The following is a 15,372-nucleotide window of genomic DNA, read 5'->3' as shown; positions in this document are numbered from 1 at the left end:
TTCTCTTAAGTACCTGTTATTTGATTTATGAGAGCACACAGTAGGTTCTTTATCTGTATTTTGGCTATGTTGATAAGAGAATTTAATTTTTGTTAATCTGTGGCGTCTAAACTCAGGCAGTCACTCAAGAAAACGTATGTGTTTATGTTTAATGCAAAGAGTCCATCTAAATCTCTCTGTCTGCAGATTTATCTTAGTTTTAATAATGTTCTCCTGAGAATGTAGTTCTGATTTCAGAACTTTGCAAATATCAGAATGATTCCAGTGATGCCAATTTTGTCCAATGATTAGGAACTGAATGTAAGTTTTATTTTTTATCTATTGAAAGGATTTAACTAATTCATGTCATAGCAAAATCCATTCTGAGCTTTTGCTTTCTTTTTCTGAGATACTTCTAGTATGTAAAAAGCACCCATTAATTTATTATAAGTGATTCAAATTTTAATTCATTTATTATTCTACTGTCAACTTGAGGGAATGCAAAATGAGAAGGAGTGCGTTGCTACATTATAGTGGTAGTGATGTACATGTGAAATCCTGCACTGCCTGGTGGACAACAAAGAATCACGTTCGGCTTGTCTGCCCCATTGTTTACAGACTAGCATAGGCGTATACATCTACTTTTCTTTTGTGGTGATGAATGGCAACTGGTAGTGTAAGAGGCAGAAGACTATGAGAAACAGGATTTAGAATGGCAGTGGGAACATTTTCTTAAGAACTGTTCTCATAAAGGAGAAAATTATTGGAAGAAACTACTGGAAAGACTGGTCCTCAGATGTAATGGACATGTAAGAGAAGACAAGATGAACATATACAAATTGATGAGTAAAAGGAGGGAAAGACATGGAGCTTAATTAGGGGAAGGTCGGGTTAGGCAGGAAAAGGTTCTACCCCAAGAGGGTGATTGGGCACTGGCACAGGCTCTGAAAGGCAATGGTCATGGCCCCAATCTGCCAGAGTTCAAGGAACATTTGGACAGTGCTCTTAGGTATAGGGTTTGAATTTTGAGTGGTTGTATGTGGAGCCAGGAACTGGACTCAGAATTCCTCGTGGGTCCCTTCCAATTAGATATACTTACGGAATATCTATGAGATAGCCTTGAGAGTGTTTCCTCTTCACCCACCTACAGTAAACAAATAACAACTAGTCAAAGGAAACTATACTTCATATTTCAAGTTTAAAATAAAAAACTTTGTAAGCTTCAAAAGATCAGATAAATACTGAGGGTATTTCTAGCAGTTACAGTGAAAATTAAAACAAAGTCACTTTATGTTATAAGAAAGATAAATAGGGAGAAATTTGTTTTCTGTGGTTTGTATGCATTGCAGCTCCCAGCGCAGGGCTTCTTGCCAGTGTTATGTCATAGGCAGAAGTTGTGAGTTTTAGTGTGCTGCTGCCATAATTCACCAGTGTGGTTTTCAAAAATAAAGTTTAGGGAAATGATCAAGATTCTGTCTGCATTATAGTCAAGTTGCCACGAATTTATCTGTTGCAACTGGACAACTGTTCTGTACTTGGATTTTGTAAGTTTTTATACAGCAGATATATATGCTTTCATTATGTTATTATCAACTTGTAGTCTGGAATATAAGATGTTGTATATTCTGTTATGAAGGAATCAGGTCCTTATGGTTAGAGAAAGACTTCAAGATATTTAGTGTTTATTGAAGATAGCTATGTATGTTAGCTGAGTAAAAACGTCTTCAGGATTTGGAAAGACTAGCCTTGTTTTTGTTTCTATGTAATTATAGTTAATCACAGTTGTTAAACATGTTATATGGTTTCAAAAGATAACTGAGCTGATAGCGAGGAAAATACAAGGCAGCATGGAGAAAAATCAAAGTCCCAAACAACCCAGAAAACAGCAAAAGGAAACAGGTATGGAAAATGTAGCCCTGTTTCAACTGTGTGTTGAAACAAGAGTTTCCCACGAATATCCTCATCAATTAGTAAAAAAATAAATTGCAGAAACTGTGGAAATTTTAATTCCTCCAGTCCAGCTGAAAGAACCACTCCCATTCAATTGCATTGGCTTATGAGAGCTCCTTAGCATCTCTGAGTATTTATCTTTTATATAAAAAAAATGTCAGCAGGATTTCTCAGGGAAAGTAATAGGAAAGTATTAGGATCCAGTCCAATCCTGATTTCCTGCTGTATTGGCATCAATCTGCAAGTTATGGAGGATATTGCTTCCACCCAGCAATGCAGGGAGCATTTTAGCTTGTAATGCTGGCAAGGTCAGCTTCAATATTCAGATTCTTGACGTTCATTATGCATTTGAATGTATTGGTGGATCGATCAATGAAATGCTCAGAGAATTTAGAAAATGATGAATCTGTCCTGCTTAATACCATTGGGAGTTTAGAAAGAAATAGTAACGAATTATTTCATTAGAGAGAGAAGCAGCAGTGAGCTATTTGAACATCAGGTACAACTTGTCTCAAAAATGTAGTTGGGTTCAACTGTCTCAGAAAATGTGGCACAAAAACAAATGAGGACAAACTGTCCAGGAATAAAATGGAGCTGGAAGCAAGGAGAGCGTTTCTAGATGTCAGGTCAGAGTGTTCCCAGTGGGAGAATTGGAAAAAAATAATTTACTTTTAAAATGGAGGCAGTAGAATAATTAAAAGATACTATAAAATGATACTGATTTTAATGTAATGAACTTGAGATCTTTTCTGGTCTTGAACATTTTAAAACAACACCTGGTGCTATCTTTGTCATCAGTAAAGGAACTAAATTACTTGTTTTCTCTCTAGATTTTAGTTTGACTGTAGGAGCAGCATTGAAGAGAGATTTTAAAAGAGTTGAGGAAACGTTTTCACTTAATTGAAAAGAGTTTGTGTTGTAGAAGTGTTCTACTTGACATGGTACAAAGCATGAGTTTCATTTTAATTTTGTGTGGAAAAAGAACACAATTAATGGTTACTGAGCAGTTGAATATTAAATGTGAAGTGATCCTTATGAAGAAGACAGTGTCTAGGGGCCGTCTTGAATATTTCAGCAAAACAGCCTCAGTAAGGAAAAATGAACAAAGGCTTATTTGTTTATTTTCCTTTTGTTTAAACAGATAAAAACTAAATGTAATATGCTCTACTGTATCTCTTGTGTAATCATTTGTATGACAATAGAAAGATTCATAGTTTTGAATTTTTATATATTTCAATATTCCTGTTACTAAGCATGTTAATAATATTGATGCCAACTCTCCAGGATGAATACTCAGCTGACAGATAGCTTGTGAAGAAACTATTGCTGCTGATCATACTTCACAGTAATATTTGATAATGCCATTTTCCAAGAACATTTATGATTTATTAGTCTTTTTTCCTTTCTTCATAATTTTCTAGAGAATTCTTCAGAATTTCACAGGTGGTGTATGGATTGCAAGGAAGTGTGTTGTTGAAAATTGGAAGACCTTTCAATTAGACTGGGCCATTAGGAAAAGGAGTGATAAATCTTTAATAGTCACTCTGCTAATACTTTCTGAATTAATGAAATTTCCTTACATGCACAAACATGCATCCTGTGTTTTGTTGTTATATAAAGCCTACTCCAATTTAAAGGAGGAATTTTTAAATTTAGGCATAATTTAGCATATTTTGAATCTACTTTTAGTTCACCGCTCTGGACTGCTGAAATAAATACTGAAAGCTAGAAAAGAAATTGTTTTCTACCTTTTTCTATTAACAAAGACCGATAGAGAGTAAAGCCCTACAGGCCAGATCAATAGATAGCAAGATGTGCGTTCATCAACTGAAAGCTTACCTGAAGTTTTGTGAACCAGTTCTTTGTAAAGCTGATATGCGTGAAGAATAAGGCAGAATTGAGGAAAGGATAGTTGTCTAGGGGAACAGTTAGAACTTAATTACTTAGTGATTAGTAAATAGGAATTTGAGGGTAGTGTTGTAGGGTCAGAGCAAAGGAGCTATGGCCCACTTAATAGATGGGAACTGGACACTTCAAGTGCTCAGATGCTTAAGGCTAAAACTTGCCTTATTTGCAGGCTCATACTCTAAAAGTGTCAAAAACATCTAAGTAATCTGGAGACTCAATTTCCTTTTTGAATGAATGTTCACAGGTAACTTCTGAAAAAGGTTCTGGATAGTTCTTCAGAATTTTGCCCTAAGCTTTTTGTTCCATTTTTTGGTCATGTCTGTGAAGGGCAAACACACATTAAATGTTTTATAGATACTACTAGTGATAATCTCCTGATGACATTTTCATAGCTCTGTTCTGGACATCCTGGAACATGATACTGACTAAGAGTAAGTTCCAGTATGCTGAGGTCTGTTTATGACTTTATGGTTAAGAAACATGAATCAGGACTTTTAAGCATGAAATAGCATCTATTACTTACCCTTTACATGAGCCAGTGGAGTAAACAAATTATTTGTCATCATCCCATGGGGCTAAAATCAGCCCTCAAGACTTGGCACTCATTGGATGTAACCTAGTTACATTATCAATGAAATAAAGGTTCATAAAAACTGAGCTACAGTAGAACCACATTACTGTCAAGAATAAAATAAATAAATATGCACGAGAATAAAGATGTTCTGAGTAGTACATACCTGTTGCAGCCTTATACAAATCTAGGTCTGTAAATCCCTATCCAAAACATATGTTCAGTTTCTACCTGCCCTTCATTCATCTTATTCTTATTGCACTCACTTTTCTAAAGCACTGTTTCTGTGATGACTGATTCAAGAAGCACAAAAAGCTGATGCAGAGCATATAGTTAAGCAGTGCTGCACCACAGATGCAAATGGGAGACAGTGTTCACTGTAAAGGAATGGGGAAGGATAAATGTAGCCTGCACTGCTGAAAATCAGAGCAGGATTGGATTAATCAGCATAGCATGTATTAGGAGGAGACCAGGGCAAGCCCAATTCAATTGAGTTTCAGCATGTCACAGTTCTCCAAGCCAGAGTGTCTGTAATTAAATTCAGAAATCAATGTTAATGCTCATCTGGGTCACAGAGCTCAGATCAGAAGATATTCAGGAAGTGCTGGAAAATTGAAGGTTTCATAGAAATATTCTGCTGGCTGTGCATCATTTCTTCAGCATTCCTCAGTAGTACTTTTTTGGAACAAGTACTACACTGTGGGTTAATGCAATTAGGATCCTGATATTCACCAAGAACATGTATTACTATGTTTGTTTGGGAGTATAACAATAGCAGAATAAAGTAGGGAAGTAGGGTGCTGCATCATGCATGGATTGGGAGTTTCCAAGCTAGAATAAGGCAACACATTCACATCTCAACCTCTAGCCATCTCTCACAGCTCTTAGTATGTGAGGCTTCTGGAGTGGCATGAATATACCAGCATTTCTGAAAGCTGTTGGAGTGACAGTATGGTCCTGCTTTATGTGTTATGTGATCTATCCTGTATCTCTGGTGGAAAGAAAGCTGGAATCTCCTTACATAGGCTGGTCATCTGTGAGGAGGTTCACATGGGAAATTTATGGCACCAGCAGTTATTTTTTAATGCTAGCACTTTTTAGTGATGTTTCTGTAATGATCTTAGTATAAGTGAGAATATTTGGTCAAGAAATGTTCTTCGCGTGGACTACATGCAAGAGAGCCTTGTTTGGTATGACCTATGAGCTAGAGGAGAGATAATTCCTTCCCAGCTAATTTGGGGATTATTTAGGAATCTGTCCCACTGGTCACAAAGTAGGATTTTCTCATTTCAGAATTCACTAAGATACTGCCCTCGTTCCATATAGTGTATGCACATACTTCCTATGAACTTGATCAGTTTTTTGCTTGTCAGATGTGGGATTTTCTGGCTGAAATTCAGGATCTACATATGGATTATGATCTGACAAGTTAGGAAGAGAGAGCACAGCTGTGTTTCTGTTTGCTGATTTAAGTCAGCTTAAATAAAGCAGACAAATACCAACCACTAAGATTCTAAATCTGTGTCCCTGCTTTCAACATGCTTGGCAGTGAGGAGCTGACTTCTGTGCTTCTGTTGTGACAAAGGCATTTAGTGGCAGCCCTTGAGGAACCATCAGGTTTAGTATTGACATTGACTGTTTTTAGGTGTATGGGTGGCTGCTTCTGTATAAGTGGCACAGAAGGGCACGTTATCACTATGGAGTGATAGAGATCTGCTATACAAACATCTCTCCATGGCTTGGAACTGGATGAAATGGGACTGTCCAAGTGAAAAGTCTAAACACAGCTTTCAGCCAATCTGCAATGCTAGGGATATTCATGTTTGCAATTTGCAACTGAAAGAATTCCTTCTAATGTCCTCAGTAAAACACTGTAACTAATGGAAATTTGCCAATAAGAACACCAACAAAAATGCCTGCATGATTTAGCCTATTTCCTGATAGTACAGAAGAATAAACTTTCTGATTATCTTGGTAAGTATCTTATCTTTGGATCTTTCTCCTCCAAATTTAGCTTTTCAGGGCAACAGGATAGATGTTCTGAATGTCCTCTCTTCTGACCCCTTATTTCACCCACTCAACAACTCAGCTGTGAAAAATTGCAGACGACCTGTGTTAAACATTTTCTCAAATTCACAGCTATTTCAAAGGCAGAAGCATCAGTGTTGGCTGGAATTTGGAACATACTTGGTTTGGATGTGCCTCGATTATAACCACACCCTGGGATGTCAAGACAGTGTGAGAATCCACACACATGTACCAGGGTGATGCAAGCGCATTCCTGAGAGACCCAGCTTACGTAACTGGTAAAACAGCTTAGGAACTGTTCAGAAGACTTCTCACCAATGCGGGCTATACTGGTTGGCTATGTTGAATCAGCACAGAGCAGTCCATGACTTTTCTGAGGACTGTATTTTTTGTTTTTACTTGTTGATATCTTAGGTGTGCACTAGGATAAGAAAAACTGCAGAATAAATGAAAAGCCTGAAAGAAGTGCCCGTGAAGTGCTTTTTTCAGCCTCTGGGTGGGTGATGGTTGATCTTTTCAGTAGGGGAATAAACAACAGTATGATGTGCAGGGAAAAGGAGTTTCTTGCTCTGCAAAATCTTATCCTCAAGCTGAACTAGGAGGATGTGATCAACTTCCAAATCTGCCAGCAGCTGCATCTGACTAGTTAACTCCCACATACCTTGCACATTTCCTACAAATCAAATCAAACTCATGACCAGATGCTTCTCCTACTCTCCTTTTTGTTTCAGTCTCATACGTTGTGTTCTTTCATCATTTATGTAGGTCATTTTGTTTGCTTTCTCCTTGCCTCCTATCGTGCTCTCGTTTCTTATCTTCATCTTTGTTCATTTGTGTTGGTTAAATTACATTCTATCTCTGACATCTCAGGCTGTTTTCACATAGTTGCATGATCTGGTTCATCTCAATGCATGCTTGTCTGCCTCTTTATTCACTCTGGGTGGTCCTTACTGTTTGCAGCTCTATTAACCACTGTTTCAAATATCAAGCTCAGTTCAAGTTGTACAGAAATTTTTCCCTCTAATATTTGCTCTGCAAATTCTTAGTGACACTTTTAGAAAAAAGGTAATATTTGTACTTAGGTCTTCTCATGTAACTGGCTTATTGTGGCATTGCAGATTGGTTTTGCTGTAGTACTTGCTTTGCCTTAACCAAGCAGTGATTGCTTTCTTCACATTTTAGTCCCGTAATTAACTTAAACTCATGTATTTATGTATTAATCCAGCTGCTTAAACCATTTACTTTATCCAGGGTTTTCTACACTGAATATCTTTTCTGCAGAATCAAAACTCTTAAGGTTTCTGCAAGGAAAGGGAAGAGAGTACTTAGCATATGTCTTCAGAATTGACCTTTTTTAGGGCAGGAACTCATGAAACTAGACAGCTGTTATAGCATGCTCTGCTTGTTGTTAACTGCACTAATACTGATAGTCTTAACTATTCTGTAATGTCTGCTGTATTTATCTGTTGCCTTTTACTCTATCATTACACTGGTGTTGGTGATGTTTTTCTGCTGAATGGGACAAGCATTGAATAGTGACCTTTAAACTCTGCTGTGAGACAAGTGGAATCGTAAATGAATATTTGTTACAAGATACTCTGTGTAATTTTTCTAAATTTTAGTGGATACCCTCAGTTATGCCTGGATAATAATAACTGGTGACGCTGTTTTTCACCCTTCCCCTATACTCTGAACTGCAAACCTTATGGTAGACTACTGGCAGCTTCCTGCTGCTTAACCTGTAATTGCATTTTCAGTTTCTCTCTCTCTCTCTCTCTCTACTTCTTCATTGTGCTTTTCTTACACATAGCTGATAATTTTGCAGTAATTTCTTAAAAGAAAAAAAGTAACCCACACTATATGTGTTGATACTTAATAGTCTGCTAAGAGAGTTTTACTGACCTTTACCTTCTCCTCAGAAATGCATCCAGAAACTGGGCTAAAGCTTTAGATGTACTAGACTGACTGATAGCTACAAATGCTCTGTGATGGACTGAGAAGACCCTAAAGCAATAAGACACAAATATAAATTTTACAGTAACTGGTAAAAAACTGGCTCTTTATTTTCTCTCTCCTTGACTCTTAACTCCTTATTGAAATTCTCTCTCAGTCATTTGTGCTATCTATGTTTGCATTGCAAATCAACAAATGGTTTTTAACAAGGTGCTTCAATTAACTTAAGTCATGCATTCAGTTGAGTTTAAATATGCCTTACTTATATTTCAAGTGCCTTATTGTGTTATTCTGGCTTTGTGTAACTCAGGATGATTTCCATTAAGAGAAACTGACACTATCTTTGTAATTAACTGTAACCAGACACAGGCTGAGGGAAAGCATGGAAAATATTAATAGCATTGAGGTGATGTAAAAATAGCAATGCAAGTGAGGCCTCAAGGAGCTAAAAACCATAATTTTGCAAGTCATTTGTGAATAAATTGCAGTCTGTAATACACAATGTAAACATTGTATATTATATATGTATTTATATATATATATATGTATTATACATTATGTATAATAGTTGACTATCTCCTCCTAAAATAAAGATGTTACCTAATAGTGGTCATCGTTGACATCTGACCTGATTGTATGAGTCAACTGAGATCTTGTTTTAAATTATACAGGATAGCTCAAATGTGTTAAAATACAGACATATCCATTAACAGGGTCATGAATAGGGTGCCATATTTTAGCTAGTGGTACCATTTAATCATTCCTCATGTATTAGGAATATTCTCTTCTGTTTCAGGCCAGATGGCCTACTTCTACACAAACTCTCTGAGTATGGACTCAATCTGCAAAGGGCATAACTGGAACAAATGGATGGAGCTAAACAGCAGGATAGACATATGCTGATTCATAGATGCAAAATGAAGTCACAGAAACTATTTTAGTGGTTTTGATGCCGTGGGAAAGCTGTGTGTTTGAAATTTAGGCCAACAGGATGGAGTGGATATGGACCATTTAAGGGTTGCAAAAGAAAGTTTTGTGATATCTGTGAAGTCTCCTTTGTGAACACATGGGCATTCTGGGAGCAAGCAGAAGTGAGGAGATAGGACAGGAAGCCATTCTTATGCTTTTAGCTGTCTTTATTCTATGCACTGCCCAATTCTCTGTTCTTAACAGGGAAGGGAACTGAACAAAAGGACAGGATGCCTAGCAAATCTGCTTTGCTTTCAGAGGTTCCAAGTTACAAATTTCTGTTGTTGCTGATACTTGAAAATCAAGCAGAAAGGTGGTCAGTGTTAAGGAATAGACTTTTCTGTCCTATAAACCATTTAAGCCAAAACATTTTTCTTGCTCCTCCTCCTCCACAATGATAGAACATCAGTTGGGTTGTTCAGAGTTAGGGAAAAAAAGAGATTTGCTAAGCACATCATGTATGTAGATATGTATTTGTCTGTCAAAGATAAATGTACAGTTCCATAAATATGACCTGCACTATTTCTGCATGTCTTTCAGCACCTGATTACTGATAAATCACTTGGCTCTCTGTGGATTCTAGCTGTTTACAGTATTCTTAGTTTTGGGTGTTAGAGCACAAGAAGTGGTTATTATAATGCAAATGGTAATGAGGGTGATTAGAGTAAAGAAGAAATTGTGAGGTATAACTTTCATTCTGGGAATTAATTTGACCCTGATATTGACATTTCTATAGTTTTATATATAAGAAAGATTAATTCGCTAGTCTCTGTATCTTGGAACTGCTGTGTTTTTTTATGTGTACTTTCTACTTTGCAGTTATGGGTCACCGAACTGAGGAGCAGTAGAAATACTTGCAGGTTCTAATGATGTACACATATGGAAGTCTGGCTATGGCAGTCCAGTGTTCAGTTGAAGACCTGGTGGAATTTTACTGTAATTTAATAATTATTTATTTCTGAGACATATATTAATGGGCAAATTTTGCTCAAAGTATATTTGAACCACGCTTTCCTTTCTGTGTGAAATATTGCTTTATTTTCTAATCTAGCATTTGAAATTATTATTGCTAATCTATCTTTCTTCTTGGCAGGGTAGGTTGACTTGCATAAAGATCTTCAGTAGAAAAAATATTCTAACACTGACCCATTCTTCTCAGTGTTCCTTGGAATATAGTTGTCAAAGGAGATTTCCAAAGGTACGGACAGACCAGAGGAGTATAGCTGTAGCAAAGGGCCACAGCTGTGCTGAAGCAGCTGTTCCTGCTGGACACATAAACACTCATTATGTGGCTAGGGCTCTCAAGGAGCCCAGATTCGAATTTTTGTTCCAGAGAGACCCCTGTGTGTACTTTTCTACTGACATAGGCTGAAATGACATGATGCAACTAAAAAGTATCCTATTGGTGGAGGGGCCAGGAACCCAGATTGTCCCACTTCACAGGCTGATGTTTTGGCCACTACTTTCAAATTATTCTGCCAGTGTTAATTGACAAGAAGCAGGGTTAAATTTAGATACCTATAGATACCTGAGAACTTTTCAGTTAGGTTCTGGCATTATTTGAATATCTCTGAAAAACTGGTCCTAGGTCTCTAAGGGTAAACAGAGAATGATTATTCCTGCAGTTTTCAGGCTGTATGCTTTATAGAATGTGATGTGTTTTCTAGGTCAAGGGTAAGGCTCTGCTGAAACACCTCAGTTACAGAACAAATAGATTTGAACTCATATCTAATACATATACTATTTAAACCTTATTTTAAATGACTACTTCAGTTTGTTCCTGCTATTATTTGATCTTACAGTCATTGGATTTGTATACACAGTGAGAAATTACAGTTGTTAGAACATGCTAATTAACATGATTAAGTGAGCATGTAGAGCATAAGGACATTTGTTTGGTCTCCTGACAGCTGGTCGCTGCCCACATTAAGTGTGTGTCTTGCCTCAAGATTTCACTCTGACTAAATCAAGTAACAGATTGGTGGTTAAGCTAGATGATGTGTCGCCGAAGGACTACGACATTTTTTGTTCTTATATACCTTCACAGCAAGTGCCTGCCACTGGTTTATTTATTGGCTATTTGAAATTTTGTGTGCAAGAACTGAAGAACCAGCAAGTCCTACTGCCTGTAAATGAAGATATTTGTTAACATCTTTGATTTTGTTTCACATTGTTTCATAGGGGAACTGAGCTTACTCATCTTCTGGCACACTGAGCTCTGGAGTGTTAACTTTTCTTTTGCAGTAGATCACAGATAGCTTTTACAAATTCAGTCTTTCAGAAACAACTGGAGACCCTTTATATTATTTATTTCAGGACTGCATGATTAATGTCTGGTCAGTACTTTAATCTGCATCCTGTAAGCTTGATTCCAAATTCCTATTAATCAGTGCATTTGGAATTTTAGTTCTAGTACTGCTAGGCTCTGATGTTATCTCATAGCATTCACTTTCTTCAAAAGAAATGCCTGCATGTTCTCTGAAATGTCTGAAAGGTAAAATGAAAAAAAGGCAAACTGGAATAAATACATAGAGACCCACATGCTTCTTATACACATTTTAAATTAGACTGTGCTCCTAAAATGATAATTTTTTCAGTTAAAAAGCTTTTATTTCTATTCATACTGAAAGCAAACAGATGAAGATCATAAAAGATTTAATAAACTAATCATTTAGCCTACAAATGTAACTGTCCTACAATCTCTTCTATTACCTGAATGTGAACACCAACAATGTGAATGAACAAATGTTTCAAAAATCATCCTGAATATTTGGCTAAATAGCCAAGTCTACTTCCAGTTTTGCTACTTGTTTTCACTAGGAAATGGGTTTTATTCATATGAAAGTTTTAAAATACATAGGTCACTCCAAAAGTAATGTCTCCTATTTATTTTCATGCAAACTACAACAGATGCTAAGCACAGTAACAGTATTTGATAGAGCAAATTCTCAGCCACAAAACACTGTTTTTTAACATAGTCACCACCATCAGCTATGCATTTTCACCAGTGATGAGCAAGAGCCTGCATGCCTGTAAGAATCTGCACCAGTGAAGCTGTTTCACACCTGCTATGATGGCATTGGTGCTTGGACAATGTTGCCCAGCAGTCCAACTTTCAGTGTGCTCACATCCATTCTTTGGTTTCCATAAGCATTCAGCATGCATCAGTGGATGTCAGTTGGTACCGTTTTTCTACATGAAGGAATTCAGTGACACACCTGTGCTTCGTAGGCACTTGTCCAATGCCATTTTGTCAGATTGCCCCTCAGCTGCCATCTGTCACATAGCAACCAAATACGATGGGTATTGGTGGGAAAGTTCGACCTCTACTCATACCACCAATATCTCACTGTGACACTGTGGGCCAACATAATAACATAGGAGGCATTACGTTTGAAGTGCCCTCATAGCTTAGAAACAGATTTTATCACTTTAGTCATTAAGGACAGTTATCACTTTACTCAATTTAGGCTTTAAAAATTCCCAACTAGTTCTATTTTTTTTAGTAGAAAAACACACAAAGAAACAAAAGACCTGGAGAAAGCAAGCAAATATAAGGAAAAGTAAAGCCAACCATATCAAAGTTTAGTTTTTTGTTTGTGTGCATATTCAATTTTTTTCTTCTGCAGAGAAAATAATGCAAGAACGTTATTAGTCAGTCTGTTCTTAAGCACTTTTTCTTAAAGTCTTAAAAAGTTTCTTCCTATTTTTACTTCTGCAGTTTTTTTGTTTTTTTTTTTTAGCTCTCTCTTGCTTTTTGTTATAGTTCTTTAATGTGTATTGGAACAGAACATGCTATACCCGTGCATAATAAGTGAAAAATTCTGTGCATAAGTGAGGAAGTTATCAGTGCACACTTAAGAAAACAAGTTATAGATAATTAAATGCAGTGAATACAGACATTACAGTAGGCATACGACAAACAAATGTGTCTAGTATCTAGCACTTGTATTTCTCTAATCCATCATCTAACACCTGTGCAGTTACAGCTATGCTGAGCAGAATGCCTGGACATTGTAGACAATGTGTGGCAGTGATTCAGGCTGATAATGCATGAGATAGGTGTTCTGTGGCCATGAAGAGAACATGTAGTTCATTGTACGGTGACTCAGCAGCTGTTTTAGACATTGGATACTGTTGTCATAGGCGTTGATGCCAACCTCATATTTTACACTGATAAAATTTCTGAACTTCTGTAAACTCACCAGATTTCCATAGTATGTCTGTAGGTGTAACTGAGGAAGGAGCAAGTGTAAAAGTGAGTGCAGCTGAGACAGGCAAAAGCCTGTAGACCAAATCTAGGCCAAGTCATAAAGCAGTGTTTTGAAAGCAAAATGTAGAGCTCAGGTTACTTCTTCCTTTGATGTGTGCTCTGTGCTTTTGTGAGTGGCTAACGAGCTCTGTGTAATGCTGCCAATATTGGATGTTGCTGATTTTGCACAGAATTATCATATCTTACCCACTGTAAGGATCAGGCTGGAGAAGAGATAATAGCAAAGAGGACAAGCAGTTTGGGCATTCATCTTTCTATAGTATAGCCCAATGTTCACTTTGCTTTTGACCTTGGCATATTAATTGGAATAATTAATGTACATGGAAGATACTGTAGGTGATGAAGGCATTTAAAAGGGATTTTTCTTTTGTGTAATTTAAAGAGTGAAGTCAAGACATTCCCAAAATCTGAGTAACAGTTTGTTGTTCTTAGTTCAAATTCCATATTTATCAGTTGACAATTTCAAATCAAGTTTACAGCTTAATAAAATCCCAGAGAATTTCCAAAAAGGAATTTTGTATCAATAAAATTTGGGAAAAGACATTCACAGACTGGAGCAAGGGGGCTCTCACATGTTGCTGAGGGCTAAAGCCCTTGCCCTGAGAGTAGACTGAGGAAGCAGGGCTGACCACACAAATGACTGTTGTGAGAAGAAAGTTGATCTGAGCTCCACTGGGCCCAAGTTACCAGTTAACTTACAGTAGTGTAGCCACATTGTATATATGAACCCAGGCTCTGAACTGCTAAGTCCTGAGCAGCTGTCTCGAGCAGAATTTTCCAATATTTGTTTTGAAGTACAAAAAGGCACTGCACACTCACTTCCACGAGCTTTCTAAAGGAAGAAGAGTCTTGCATTCTTTGGACACAAACTAAACAGCTGTGAGAGTTTGGGTGCTAATCAGTTGTGCTTTTGTAACCGAGTTCTTTGCCAGTTGATAGGTTCACTTAAACAGTAATGAAGCGCTATTTTGTAAGACTGTTTTCTCTCTCTCTCTCTTTTTTTTTTTTTACCCCCAAAGGAACAGTGAAGAATGAAAGTATTTTTGGAATTGTTTTTTTGTGAATTGGTTAATTTTATAACCTATCCACAGAGTCATAATGCAGACACTTAGTATAAAAGCCTGGGGAAGGCTCAGTTAGGAAGTTGGCTGCTCACAGTCATACCTGAACTTTCCAGATGTGAGAGCCCTACTTTAATGCAAGAATAGTCATAAAAGTCAGAATAGAGAATGCCATGGCTCAGGCTTGCTAATGAAATAGAGCAAATCTGAATCTAAATGGAGATATGATATATTCAATGTGGTTATGGAACATGAATATACTGGAACAAGTCACAAACTGGTGCATCTTCTGGACTGGCTAAGAGACTGTTCAGTCTGGAGAAGAGGAAGCTCAGAGATGATCTCGTCAGTATCTATAAATATGTTAAGGGAGGGTGCAATGAAGACAGAGCCAGAGTCTTTTCAGTGGTGGCCAGTACCAGAACAAGACACAATGGGAACAGATTGGAACACAAGAATTTCCAGCTAAATATCAGAAAGCACTTCTCTGCTATGTGGGTGATAGAGCACTGACTGGCACAGGTTGCACAGATTCTGTAGAACCTCCTCATTAGAGATCTTCAAAAGCTGTTGGGAGGTAGTCCTGGGCATCTTGCTCTGTGTGTCCCTAATTGGGTGGGGTTTGGACTGGATGGACCCAGAGGTTCCATCCAGCCTCAACTATTCTTTGATCTTGTATG

General features: G+C 37.3%; 1 protein-coding gene across 2 annotated transcripts in view; it reads left to right on the top strand.

Moving 5' to 3' along the window:
• TMEM200A (transmembrane protein 200A) overlaps nucleotides 1–15,372 on the top strand; it is a 52,043-nt gene that overhangs the window by 25,121 nt on the left and 11,550 nt on the right. Inside the window, exon 1 of one of the 2 annotated variants that reach the window (XM_090135798.1) lies at nucleotides 10,163–10,556. The exons of the other annotated variant lie outside the window; for it this stretch is intronic. The gene's annotated coding sequence lies outside the window, so the exon portion shown is untranslated. Of the gene's footprint in view, nucleotides 1–10,162; nucleotides 10,557–15,372 lie in introns of those variants that run through there. 2 annotated transcript variants of the gene reach the window in all.

The sequence above is a fragment of the Phasianus colchicus genome, chromosome 2, assembly GCF_987193195.1.
Source record: "Phasianus colchicus chromosome 2, bPhaCol1.hap1.1, whole genome shotgun sequence".
In the NCBI taxonomy this organism is placed as follows: Eukaryota; Metazoa; Chordata; class Aves; order Galliformes; family Phasianidae; genus Phasianus; species Phasianus colchicus.
Note: the sequence above shows the minus strand (reverse complement) of the source record. Positions and strands in the feature narration are given on the sequence as shown.